The sequence below is a fragment of the Lissotriton helveticus genome, chromosome 8 (genome assembly GCF_964261635.1).
Source record: "Lissotriton helveticus chromosome 8, aLisHel1.1, whole genome shotgun sequence".
Classification (NCBI taxonomy): Eukaryota; Metazoa; Chordata; class Amphibia; order Caudata; family Salamandridae; genus Lissotriton; species Lissotriton helveticus.
Window position 1 is genome coordinate 175,563,080 of NC_136069.1, and position 14,202 is coordinate 175,577,281.

The following is a 14,202-nucleotide window of genomic DNA, read 5'->3' on the forward strand; positions in this document are numbered from 1 at the left end:
GACATGGTCAGTGACATCACTGATGGCATCATCCACGTGAAAATCTGATGCACCTCCTCACACCTTAATAAAACCTTTGATACACCCACTCTAAAATACAGGCTACCAGTTTTGAAACAATAGAGAGACCAATACCAGTTACTACGTACGCACTCACTGATTGCTAGGTCTACACACACATCCAGTCATTCACCCATACAGTCACTCATACATGCAGTGACTCATCAATACAACACTATTATAGGCACTCATACACCTATACAAACACTCACACACCACCACTCATCCAGAGTTACTCACACATCTGGTCAGTCATGCAAATAATCAATCACACTTCTATTTACTAACCTAAACAGTTATACACACACAACCTCACTTATTCATACAGATACTAACAAATACTTACTTTCTTATACAATAACTGATACAAGTACATACTCATCCATACAGCCACTCTCACGTATAGTCATTTATATAGTCCAACTCTCACATACACTGCCTTTTAAATATGTAGTTACTTGGACATGTAGCACTAAGATATCCATTCACTCACCAACACACCCATACAGACACTCACCCACCCATACAGCTGTTTCCACAAGCACTCTTGAACCCATACACCCAGTGAATGACGCACTCACACATCTATGCACAGAGTCACACACCTCCCACCCATCCACACACACACTCAGGCACCCATACAAATACTCAGGCAACCAATCAATAACCCATGTAGACACTTATGTAGCTACTCACCAAGCAATGCAGCACCTTACACAGAAATAGACAGACTGATACAGATATTCACACAGTTTAGTCACTAACCCATGCATTCAGTCAGACACATTTAATCACTCACTTATACAGTCTGTCACGCACCTACTAAATCCTCCATCCAGATACTTATACACCCACAAATTCTTCAATACACCTTGGCCAATATATATATATATATAAAACATATTTAAACTTTACAGAAACACACAGCCACTGAATGATGTCATCAGTGATGTCATCATTTATGTCATTTGAGATGTTATCAGTGATGTCACTGACCATGTCATTAATGATGTAATATGTGACGTCATCAGCAGTGCATTGCGGGGGCGCGAGTTATAATTAGCTCAACTATTTATAACGTCGGAATTTCTATGGTTTTGACGAACGAAATGTCCAACTAACTATAACGTCCCTTAAACCTATGTTTTTTTCAGTGAATATATATATATATATATATGTATATATATATATATATTCTCAAGCAATTGAATAAAGACACCGCACTCTTCTCGGATGATTAAAGCAGTTTAATCCAGCTCAGAAAAAACTTCCTACGCGTTTCGAACAGTAAATGTTCCTGATCACGGTAGTTACAAGTCCGTTTTCGCTTTCTATTATTTATACCCTCCTTCCTACTGTGTCAATTAGGAGGCATTGTGGGAGTGGTAGTTCGTACTAGGCTTAAATTAAGCCATTATCGAATTCCCTACATACGTTTTAAGCCACATATTTGTATGTATTTGGCAGTTGTATTATACAAAGCCAGTTTCGGCTTTACATGGTTGTCGGCTAAGTGCCCTTTGACTAGAAGAACCAAATTTTATGGTTCCTTGTTCAGAGTATACCATGATAGCTTAGTGCTTACCCTTGATACTTTTTGAACCATTTGAAATTAAACACAAAATAACATGTGAATCACATTATGTTGTCTATTTGTGGGAATGTGACTGTGGCAAACGGTATATCGGATCCACCATTTGTGCTCTTAAAAAACGGATGTTGGAGCACATCAGAGCGATACAAAACAAAGACCAAACCTATGCCATGGCCAAACACCTGATGACACATAAAAACAAAACCTGGCAAGATGTTAGATACTCAGGAATTGCAATGGTGCCAGAAAATGAAAGAGGAGGAAATCGCTTACAAAAACTAAGACGCTTGGAATCCAAGCTGATAATAAGATTCAAAACCAAAGTCCCGACCGGTCTGAACGGGGACGAAGAACTGTATGTACATTTGTAAATAGACCAGTATGGGGACGAAGAACTGTATGTACATTTGTAAATAGATCAGCATATACCCAACGAATGACTTTGTAACTGTGAACTTGATTTTGCCTTCCATTTATGTTTCCAACTTCTAATATGACCCTGTGCTACAATCCATAGCTTGGTAAAACAAAACAAAACAAGTTAGAACCAGCAGAAAGGGCACATACACATGAGGCCCTTACAAATGGGCAAATAGAAAGTTAGAAAAAATGGGAAAGAACGGAACACAGAATGTTTGAAATATAGACTCTTTGCCCTGACAGTGTAAAATTGCACGCTTCTCGTAACACATTTTGGATTTAATGTAAATAGATTGAAGTGTCTAAAAAATAGAGTGTAAGATATAAGTTTATTGTGTAAGCTGTCTTAAGTCTGAACTAAGTATGTCTATATCGACTTCCCATACAAACAAATAAGCCACACAAAAAGTATCAAGGTAAGGCACAAAGCTATCATGGTATACTCTGAACAAGTAACCATAAAATTTGGTTCTTCTAGTCAAAGGGCACTTAGCCGACAACCATGTAAAGCCGAAACTGGCTTTGTATAATACAACTGCCAAATACATACAAATATGTGGCTTAAAACGTATGTAGGGAAATCGATAATGGCTTAATTTAAGCCTAGTACGAACTACCACTCCCACAATGCCTCCTAATTGACACAGTGGGAAGGAGGGTATAAATAACAGAAAGCGAAAACGGACTTGTAACTACCGTGATCAGGAACATTTACTGTTCGAAACGCGTAGGTGAAGGACGTTTTTTCTGAGCGGGATTAAACTGCTTTAATCATCCGAGAAGAGTGCGGTGTCTTTATTCAATTGCTTGAGAATAAATCACGAGTCTTGTCCTTGACCCGTCGCCTGCACCAGCTAACTGGCCGCTCCTCCTAAACAAAGGGACGTTTGCTTTTGAATATATATATATATATATATATATATATATATATATATATATATATATATATATATATATTTATTCATTTATATATACACACATGTGTGTGTATGTGGGGTTCACTCATGCCCCCACATACACACCCATTTTCCCCCTTACTTACTCATCCACCCACATGTTCCCACTCACCAATCCACTCACTCACCTAGATACTCAGCCTGCAGCCATCATAGCCTACAATTTTTCAGAAAAATGAAACAAAAAATATAAAATAAAAATAGCCTCATAACAACTCTTTGTATGTAATAAGATAGCAAAAACTCCTTATAAAAAGGTAGTCAATGTTATTAAGGGCCATAATTAACCTTAATGGAAAATACTGACTGGAATGTCTTTTGAGGGAGATAGTAGGGTAAATAATTGATAATGTAAGGAATAGTATGAGGAAGGGAGTTGAGATTGGAATGTTCCATTAGTTCATGTACCACCTATATGTGTCTGCACATGGTGCCTTAGAAATCGCCCAAACTGTATACATGTGTTTGTGAAACAATATTAAGGATACTCTTTTTGTGGATATATAATATTTTCAAATAGGAATCCCACTATAAAAAGGGAAACATTATGTATTTTTTAACAGTGATACATGCAATAATAATTTCAACATAGAAAGTAGTTCAGACATCAGTAGAGATTGTATAACTCGCTGTGCTACCTTGCTAATCTGTCTCTTGTAGACTGTTACCTTTTATTGGACCAGCAAAAAGCGTACAATGGTGTTATTGCATTTTTTTGTTTTGAGACCACACATGTCCCTTCCTTAGATGTAAAGCATGCACTCTTACCATCACACATCCTTTTTTAGGACTTGGAAAGATATTGCATGCGCTGTCTCGAAGAAAAATGTTGTGTTTAATCTGTGGGCTTCAGCCCGTCCATAGGCTTCCCATTTGCTTGCTCCATCGTCTGTTGCATATTCTTTGTGACTATTTGTCCCTGGCATGCATGGGTATACCTCTTCTTGAGTTTAGCCCGCACCCCAGGGTATGTACCTGTAAACATCCACTTCTCCCATTTTTCCGACCTACTTTTTTCTTTCTTTTTCAGCCTTCTCAACTGTGCCAGTATATTTACCAACTTTGTCTCCTCTCGCCTGCCCTCATGCCATATCCACAGATAAACCCCTCCCTATAACTGCTTTTCCCTTCATTGCTGCTTTCTGTTTCCCCCAACTCCTCCCTCCCGTTTCTGCTTGCTCCCTTGCACCTTCCGGTGCCTGCCCCATCCACAAATCACCTCCTTCCCCGACCCAGTCACTGCTTTAAACCCCCATTATAGTCTGTTTCATTATAGTGAGTGTTAATGTTCAGCCTTTTAATGTCCTGTTAGAATATAGCTGACGTGCTGATTGGAGCACGAGCACACGGCTGCTATTACTTGGCACACGTTTAGTCTATATTTATTTTCCGTGCATGTGGTTACTAGGTGTGTGTGCCTGTTTGCACCATACGTGGTCGTTCGGCAATGGTGTTTATAGCTGGAAAATCGGACCTCAAGTGAATTAGGTATGCGTTATCATTTGTCTTGTCAGAGCTTCTAAAGTACCTGTGCCTTCTGCCTTCTGCTGTAATTTCATAGCCATATTTCTCCTGTTCGAAATGATTGAACTGTTTGTGTCTCAGCTTCTCTATTTCTCAAACTTTCTTCCGTCTTACTTTTTCCACATTCACCGGTGAAGTGCTTCCATGCACCATTGTTGCTCAACTTGAATTCTCTTCAAAAAAGCCAGGCTGAGTCTTTATGTCATCAGGGTGTGCCTGCCCCTCAGCATCCTTGCAGAATCAAATCCAATTACCCCATCAAAGGTAGTATATTTATTAACGGTCCTCCAAGTAGAATGAATGAATGGGAAAAATCAGGTAGAATGCAGTACTTCGTGCAAGGTGTCCCGCTTCAATTTCATGAACGCACTTTACATTAGCACCAGTTACTTTACACAAGGACACATTAACTTTTATATGCACAGGGAGATTACGTGATTTGCTCAGAATCAAGGATGTTAAGCTGACGCGGAAATTCTAACCTGTTTCCTAGCTCCATAGTCGGCAGCTCCGGACCTCATGCTGCACCCTCTTCCAAGACGATGCCACATCATCTCCCTAGCCTAGGCCTCAGTTTCACATTTTGTTATTACTTAATCTCCCCGGGCCTGCCCGCATTTGCTGTTGGTTGCCCGTCCACCACCCGCCTGTCGCTGCTTGCCCCTGCTGAACTCTATCACACAGTTTCCCTCCTCCACCAACTCTGTTTTTCAAATTTTTTTGTGTACAGTTTTATGTAGTGCCAACACAACCCAAAGGTATCAGAGCCATTTGCATAAGTAACAGTTACTCTTTTTTTGTGCAGTTTCATATAGCGTCAACACTGCCTAAAGGTATTAGAGCACTTTACATTAGCAACAGTTACTTTTTTTGTGTAGTTTTATTTACCACCAACACCACACATAGGTATTTGAGTGCTTTACATTAGCACCAGTTACTTTACAGAAGGACACATTAATTTTTAATAGGCACGGCGAGATTAAGTGATTTGCCCAAATCAAGGATGTTAAGCCACTACCTGAAACTCAAACCAAGTTTCCAGCTCCATAGTCGGCAGCTCTGGCCCTTGCACTATGACCTCTCCGTAAGGATGCCATATCATCTCCCTAGTCTTGGCCTCAGTTTCACATTTTGTGATTACGGATAAATCACTTAAACTACCCATTTCCAAACACAACATGCATTGGCAAAGCCAATAGGTTTCGCCTGTGCAAAATCTATTGTTTTTTGCTCTCAGCTAGACAGCGCATGTGCTGCTCGGCTAAACATTGGATGTGCCATCTCGAAGAGACATGTTGGGTTCAATCTGTGGGCTTACAGGCCACCCATCTTCTATCATTTGTAAATTTCAACGTTGCTCTCATTTTCAGATTTGCTGAGAGAGAACATGGCTAAAAGACATTCACAGTGACAAGACCAATAGCTTGGGCATTGTCGAGACCTATTGGCTTTGCAAGGGGTTGCTCTTCTAACATGAGACTTTAGGGATGGCATAAATATATGTGCAATTTTTTGCCACAGCATTAGCTATACGTAGGCATACCTAATATTTCCAATACATAACATCTATCCAGTGTGTGTTTTCGATCAGCCACTTACTCATAAGCAGATAGCTTGTTGTCCATTTCAAGTGTGTGTTCTGAGTCAATGACTTTCTTACCTATTCTTGTTTTTTTGCCCCAGAACATTTAGATCTCACAGGGTTCTGACTGTATGAGTTGTATCCTTCCATTGCGTATTTGAGGGGATATTTTCTTTATTTCACAATTGCTCTAGTTTCATCTACTCCTGCACCCTGCTTCTTGATACCACCTTCACCGTGCCTCGGTAAAAATAGCAGTCCCTCTTACTTCATTGGATGGCGTTCAATCTTTTGACCTTGGAAGAATGAAATCCTTTCATTGCTTACGCAGCCATCTTGCTGATAAGTCAAAATGTAAATATTATAGGGCAGATTTACAAGAAAGTGACGCATCTGTAGAGATGTGTCACTTCACCTGCGCCACCCTGAGAAACCCTTGCACCACCATTGATGCGCCGTATTTACAATACTGCTCCCCATGGTGCAAAGATTGACAGATGTGTCAGAAATTCTGACGCAACTGTTGGGGCAAAAGTCACTCATTGCTGAAGTCGTGTCGCAAGCTAAATGCAACTCCAGCAATGCATTTTGAGGCTTATTCCCACTACACTGCGTCACTCCTTCAAGCAGGCCTAAGGTTTTGACGCAAGGTTTTTGACGCACTGGCGTCCTAGAAGTGACGCAGTGAAATCTTGTAGATGTCACTGCGTTACTTTTACGAGGCATTCTGATAGAGCGCGGGCTCACCTGCTCGTTTTACCATACTCACCTGGGCCCATAAAAACATACACATTTTGAACAGGTAACCCTTCGCTAAATCAGAATTTTAATTAACCATCTAGGACCTATACCATTGACTTACCAATCCTAGTCACCGGTCCTAAGGGATCAAGGGAGTTAGCATAATAGGCAGTAAATAAACATTTTATTCATAAAATAACCACAGACTTGGGAAAGGTTTAAACACGTTATCTATGTAAATTCATAAATGTCTGAGTCCATACCAATTCAATTAAAGCTCGTTCAAATAGAAAGGAAATAATCAAAGCAAGATAACGTGAAAATATTACAAGACTTTCTTTAAGCATTGAAACATAGGAAGGGTAAGAAAAGTAAAACAATACAATGACATACGACACAGATTTATAGTTACCTAGAATGGTGTGAAGACCAACCCTGGCCACAGGCTGGGATAAAGAACAGGACCCTCGATAGTTCAGGTGCCAACAGGACAGGACAGGTGCAGACCAGAATCAGGACAGGTACGGACCAAATTGGATCAGGACAGGACCACCACAGGTCAGGAAGGGTACCCTCAGCTAAAGTGCAACGCCAACATCACACCCCTCTCTGCGGCTAACAGTCGGACCCCGATTGGGTTATCGAATTTTCTTCCCAGAACCCCAATTGGGTTATCGATTCTTCTGACAGAGTGCTCCGCCAGCACCTCTGCTCTCGATCGCCTATTGAGTTCGTTGGGTCAGTGACAGGTCAGCTATTCGGACAAGTCAGACAATCTAACTAGCTAAGCCTACCTTAGATATACCATTTTCCAGGGCAATGTACCACCCCCCAATGTTGCAAGTTCATGTGTTCCCTCAATTTGATGGGCCAAAATGCGAGGAGAGGTCCTCACACCATACTAGTTATGAGGTCATTTCATTCAAATATTAAAATAAGTTCCCTCCCATAATTTTATTTTCCCATACACTTTTTATTCCACCCAACAAAGGATGTTTCAATAACAAATACAATGTATAAGATGATTTGTAAGTTGTCTTCCCCTCTGAGGGTCAGAAGTTCATTTTCTCAGGCGCATTGGTGCAAGACTGTCACTGGCACGGATTCAATGCCATGGCTTGTGGACTCGGAAGAATTCAGCACATGCACGATGAGAGTTTCAAGATGGAGTTCAGTAATGACACATCAGGCCCAAATACGAGCTAATAGCAAAGTCAAAGAGAAACAGTTTTAGAACAAAGAATAAATGAATGCACTGTCTACCACTTTTCTCTACTCTATTTCCCTTACTTTATTTTTAACTATAGCTGTAGTGATTAGGCAGAACGAACAGGGTTTAGTACAAGCAGCAGTGCATGTGAAACATAGATCCGCCATTTTTAGTTCTAGTGCGCAGAAGCAAAGTTTTCCCACCAAAGCAGAGAGTACATCATGTCATGTGAGTGTGGCAGACGCATGCGCAGAAAAGTTGCCACATTGATGCGGCCATGTTAGGTCACTCGAGTTACTGTTAGTAAAAGCACATAGATAAGCATCCCCCAGATGCTAGAAATGTCGTGTGGTGCATTATTAATAAGACAACACATGTTTATTAATACATTATATGTTATTTCGATAGGATTTAATCTGAGCAAGTCTCTTTGCGTGCGAAACCTTGCTCCATCAATACCCTACATGGGAACGCCCACCCTGCATACATTATACCTGGCACAGGTATAATGTGACACTGGGCTTTACAACGTTTTCTTTGTCCCCACTGAACGCACCAACTACTTGGATCTACAATCAAGTGTTCTGAAATTCTTCCGTAGAATTAGATTGAGACAGTTCTTCATAAATGAACCAGAACCCAGTGAACCAATCATACAACGGTTCCACCCAGCCTCCACCTTTAATCCCCCCTTCGGCCACCATGCCACCAGAAATTCTAGCCTTTGAGCGACTGGTTCTAAGAGACATTGCGGAACTCCAAGCACAATTCCTTACAATATCTCTCTCAGAAAAACAAGCCTTACTAACGCTGAAAAACAACACAGACACTGTCATCAAACCCGCGGACAAGGGCGGTGGAATTGTCGTGATGAAAGCTGATAAGTATGATCAGGAAATCAAACGCCAACTACATAACACTGATCACTACCGACCACTCAACAGTGACCCCCTCCAACACATCAGAGAGAAAATACTACGTGTCACAGAAGAAGCTAAATCCAAAGAGATCATAACCCCTAAGGAATTCCTCTTCCTTAACAACCAGCACCCCTGTCCTTTACATCCTTCCCAAGATCCACAAGGACATTACTGACCCCCCTGGACGTCCCATCGTCTCTGGTTGCGGATCGATCCTTGAACCCATTGGCAAGTACATTGACACAATCCTTAAGGAGTTTGTCCCCATAACAGATACTTTCATTAGAGATACCACGGATTTAATTAACACCATTGAGGACAAACCCTACAGCACCGAGACCAATTTCATGGCAGGACTCGACATCGAATCCCTGTATACAAACATTCCACACTCTGAGGGCCTACAGGTAATCCAATCGCTCCTACTAGATCGACCCATGCCAACCAAGATACCCACTGATTTTATCATGGATCTTCTACGAATTGCATTACAGAATAACGACTTCCTCTACCGAGACACCTTTTGTTTACAGATCAAAGGAGTCTCCATGGGCGCTTGCTTTGCCCAAAATATTGCAATTCTTTTTGTGCACCATATGGAAAAAACACTCATCCTACACACCATCAACCCCTTCCTCAACAATATTGAACTTTGGCGTCGCTACATAGACGACATTTTGTTGCTTTGGAATGGGACAAGTGAGATCCTACTTTCTTTCATTGATTGGCTCAACCACTCCCAAGAACACCTACGCTTCACTTGCAATTGCAGGAGCAATGACTTACCCATCCTAGATGTGATTATACACGCCGAAGATGGCAAACTGGGTACTTGCCTCTTCGGAAAACCTACAGAAAAAAACACTCTCCTACAATATACCAGCTACCACCCACGAGGCCTAAGGGATGGCCTACCCTTTGGCCAATTTCTTCGAATAAGGAGAAACTGCAAATGGCGCAAAGATTATTTTAAAGAAGCAGAGATTCTTTCCAAAAACTGATCACCAGAGGATACCCCAAAAGACTCGTCTCAAGGGCCCACAAGAGAGCGTGGTACTGCCACAGGGAACACTTGCTAATGACTCAAACTAAGGAACCTTTAAAAAGAATCCCTTTCGTATCCAGATTCAGCCCCAGCAGCAACAAAGTGGCTAAAATCATAAGGAAGAACTGGTCCATGCTCCGTCCTTTCGAACCATTCACAGAGGAACCCCTCTTTTCCTATCAACGTGGAGACAGTTTAGCCTCCCACCTAGTACATGCCATCACTTGGCCTGACAAGACCACGGATAAACACACCATTACTGCATGGGGGCTCCCACCAGTAGTAGGACACTACAAATGCCAGAATTGTTCGGTGTGTGAACTGACAACCAACACCAAAGTGTTTGCCTACAAAAACAGATCACACACATTGAGGAACCATACGAATTGTAGATCACACAACGTGATTTATGCTATCCAATGCCCCTGTGCTCTGCTCTACATCGTCCAGACTATCAAAAACATGATCATTTAACACAAAAGCCGCATAAACTGCAAAGTCATCACAGCGCCTCTAGTTTCACACTATCTGGAAAAGAACCACTGTGACAAAGACATCATGTGGCAAGTCATTGAACAGGTCACACTCCTCCCAAGATGTGGTGATATAAAAGCTCTCCTCAATAGATGCGAGTGCAAATGGATGACACTCTGTGACTGTGTCAACAATGTACTCAACACAATTGACGAGTGGAACAGCACCGTTGTCATTTAATTTCTTTTTTCCCCTCCTCATATTGCCATGTAACTGTCTCTCCCTCTTCCCTCTCACCTTGCATCCCCCTACTCTGTCTTTTTCCACCCCCTCTTGCATACAGTCTAGCTGATACTGACATGTATCTTCCATTTCAGTTGCCACCTAGAGGCATCACCTCATTCCTCACTTGCCTTTTGCCGATGTACTCCGCTTGTCATTTAATTAACTAGTACGTTCTAGACCTGTCACACAGTTTTGATAAATGATAAATGTAGTGTCTAATGCTGAAATGTATCTCAAGATCCTTCAAACATCGCTATACTAATTTTCTCTGTTGTAATGCTCCTCATGCTTGTCACACATAGAAAGAGCCCATAACACATCTTCCAATTGCCATTCTAACAGTCTCTCCAAATGCCGGTTCTGCCAACCTTGCACTCCGCTTAGCCCGCGTTTATTCTCTCAATGATGCATGTTCCACTCGGCGCGGCATTACTCTCAAATCATATCCCCCCCTTTGTTGTATTCCAGGCCTTCCATCCAGTTGACTTGCTACTTACATGCATCACCTTCTCCCCCACCCGCTATTAATGATGTATTCCGCTTGCCAATTTATTACAACCAGAACGTGCCACACAGATTTGATAAGTGCTATGTTTAATGCTGTTATATATCTCCTGTTCCTTCACACATCACCAGAGTGACACTCTCTCTAAGAGCCGCTGCTTCTCTAGTTGATGCCAATTCCATCCGGCTTGGCATCACTTCCCCCTTCTCACATACACCAGGCTACTCTCCCTCCCCCAGCTCCGTTCCAGCCAATTGCCAGCCATCTTCCATTCCCCACCCAGCGCGTCACTCAGCTCCTCCTACTGCCCAATCAGCTCTTTGGTTACTGTTTCCCAACGCGTTCCCCAGGCAACCCCACAACCATCTGATAGCCGCGCTGCTCGTCTTCCTTGAGGTACGTGCTCGGTCCCTGCTCTCATCGCACCAACCACCTTGCCCCTTTCCCACCGCCCTCACCTCCCCCTTAACCTTCAACCACCCTTGCTTCCCCAGAGTCATTCCAACAGTACCGATCATGCCCGGATCGACACACTGGACCAAGGAGCGGATTTACTCGCTCCCCCGGACTCATGCCGGTTCACCCCTAATCGCTAATTCTTTACTCCGGTAAGTCCGCCGCACGCCTCTCTCCTCCTCGGGCCTGCCGCTTATCCCAACCCGGCCCGTCATTCACTTCTCTCTTCCTCCATCCAGGTTCATCGGACCCAACAACCCCCGTCTGGCAGCGCCACCCTGGCTTCGCTGCTCTAGAGGCACCTTTCGGTAAGCCTCTACCTTGCTCACCAGCTGCACTTCCTCTCAGCACCGGCGCCCGGCACCACCTCCCCCCGCTCTCTGCCCGCTTTCTTAATTCGCCGCCGCATACTCCCCAACATAAACTTCGCTCGCGCCACTAGTCCCCTAACAGGCACGTCCCCCGCAGTACATGCCGTAGCCTCCTGATCAGCGATAGTCACGGTTGCCTGCCCTAGGACGAATAGCCCGTGCCTACGGCGTCACTCACCACGCGCCACTTAACCCTTTCATGCCTCCATAACCCCTGTGCTGGTAATCCTTATCTCAGCCCCCACACTTCCTTAATACACGGCACTCCTCCCGCACCTGCCCAGGGGGCCCCGCTGGTTTACCAACTATGGGCCTTCAGATCCTCTCATTCTGTACTCATGCCACCGCATATCAGCACTGATTATCTTAGTCTCCCGGCCACTAGTCACTAACCTACTAAGGCGCCTTCCTATACCCGCCTGATTCGCTCCAGCCTCTGCCGCCCTTCCTTTTCCCGCGTCTAGCATACTGCCTCTGCATCCCTAGGCCTGCCTCCATGCCTTTGCATACCTGATGCCCCCTAGCCTATTCCCCGGCCACACCGCACACTGCGCCCCGCCCCGTCTTACCCCTCTCTCTTTGCCCCTTTGTACAGCACTGCCTCCCAACCCAATCCTGAAGAAGATCCCGATTCAAGTGGATCGAAACGCTGTCGACCGTTCAGCGCGATCATACAAATAGAAATGTATTCGCCGTCACCTGAAATCATTTTTCGTCGTCTAATCACTGTATATAATTCTTCACCAGTCACTTTGCGCCATCCTCGCTGTTCACATTGTCACTTGCGCCGCTACTGTGTTCTTCACCCACGTACACCTAGCACCAAGTACAATTTGGGTTGTCATCCATTGTTTTGATTGCTTAAGTGCAGTGCTGTCACAACTGCCAATTACTTTGTTTTCATCCCTTTTTCGTTATATTCCTATAAAATGATGCCATGAGCACATGTAAAAACCAAAGAAAGAGCCTCCTCACTTCCTTCTGATAATGTTGTATACATATAATGTCTAATTGTCTGCGAATAATACCAGTTGGGATATCATTTGTTCATACCATACGGGCTTTACAACGTGACGCATCTCCCTAGATGGGTCACGTTGTAAATTGGCTGCATTTTTTACGCCGCCGCTACGTCACAAAAGTGACGCAACAGCGGTGCAAAAGTGTTGCAAGGGGCTTGTAAATCTGCCCTGCCCCTATGTATTATGCTTGTGAGGGGGTGGGCAGAACAATATCTCTGGGGCCCCACAGAGACAATTTATTGAAATTTCTGGTAGTTATTTTGGTACACAGTCAGTAATCAGACATGCAGCTAAAAAGCACTATGCAGGGCAATATTTATTTATTTATTTTGAAAGTTTTATATAGCGCGGACAAGATCTTTGCAGATATCAGAGCGCTTTACATAGATGGGGTACATGAGGGAGCATAGTCAGACAGATAAATCAATAGAACAAGCAGTACAAATAGGTGGCTGCAAAGCCAATCATGTGAGTAATAAGACAGCTAATACAAATAAGCAAAGGGGTCAAACATGTGGTACAGATCGGTACAGAGTATTACAGAGATAATAGTTCAAGTGTATTTAGCCATGAGGATAGCTTATTTTCAATGTGCATTGTCATAGAAGTGCAAAATTATATTGACATTAGTATGCATTCTCGCTTGAATGGGGGCTTATTTATTTAGCATTTTAGTAAAGCGCTCACAAGAGCGGATACATGGCGTTTTCAATTGCAGTTGTTTAAATATTTTTGTTTTATCTTTAATGTGTTGCATGAGTTTGTACATTGTTAATATATTCCTTCTTGTACCTTTTACAAAAGAAAGCAAAAAGCGACACCACGTCTCCCGTTACCCAGGATACGTACCAGAGCCTAATGAAGTGTCACTGTGAGCGCGGAGAGGGAATTGATAAACGCTCATTTATTGCACGCAGCTCTTTATCCTTCCCACGCGCTTCTCAAGGCGTCGTCATTGCTGGGTTCTGAATCTCACGAGAACAATGAACCCCATCTAAACAATATTTGTTCTCACGACGACAATTGGCTCCCAGGTA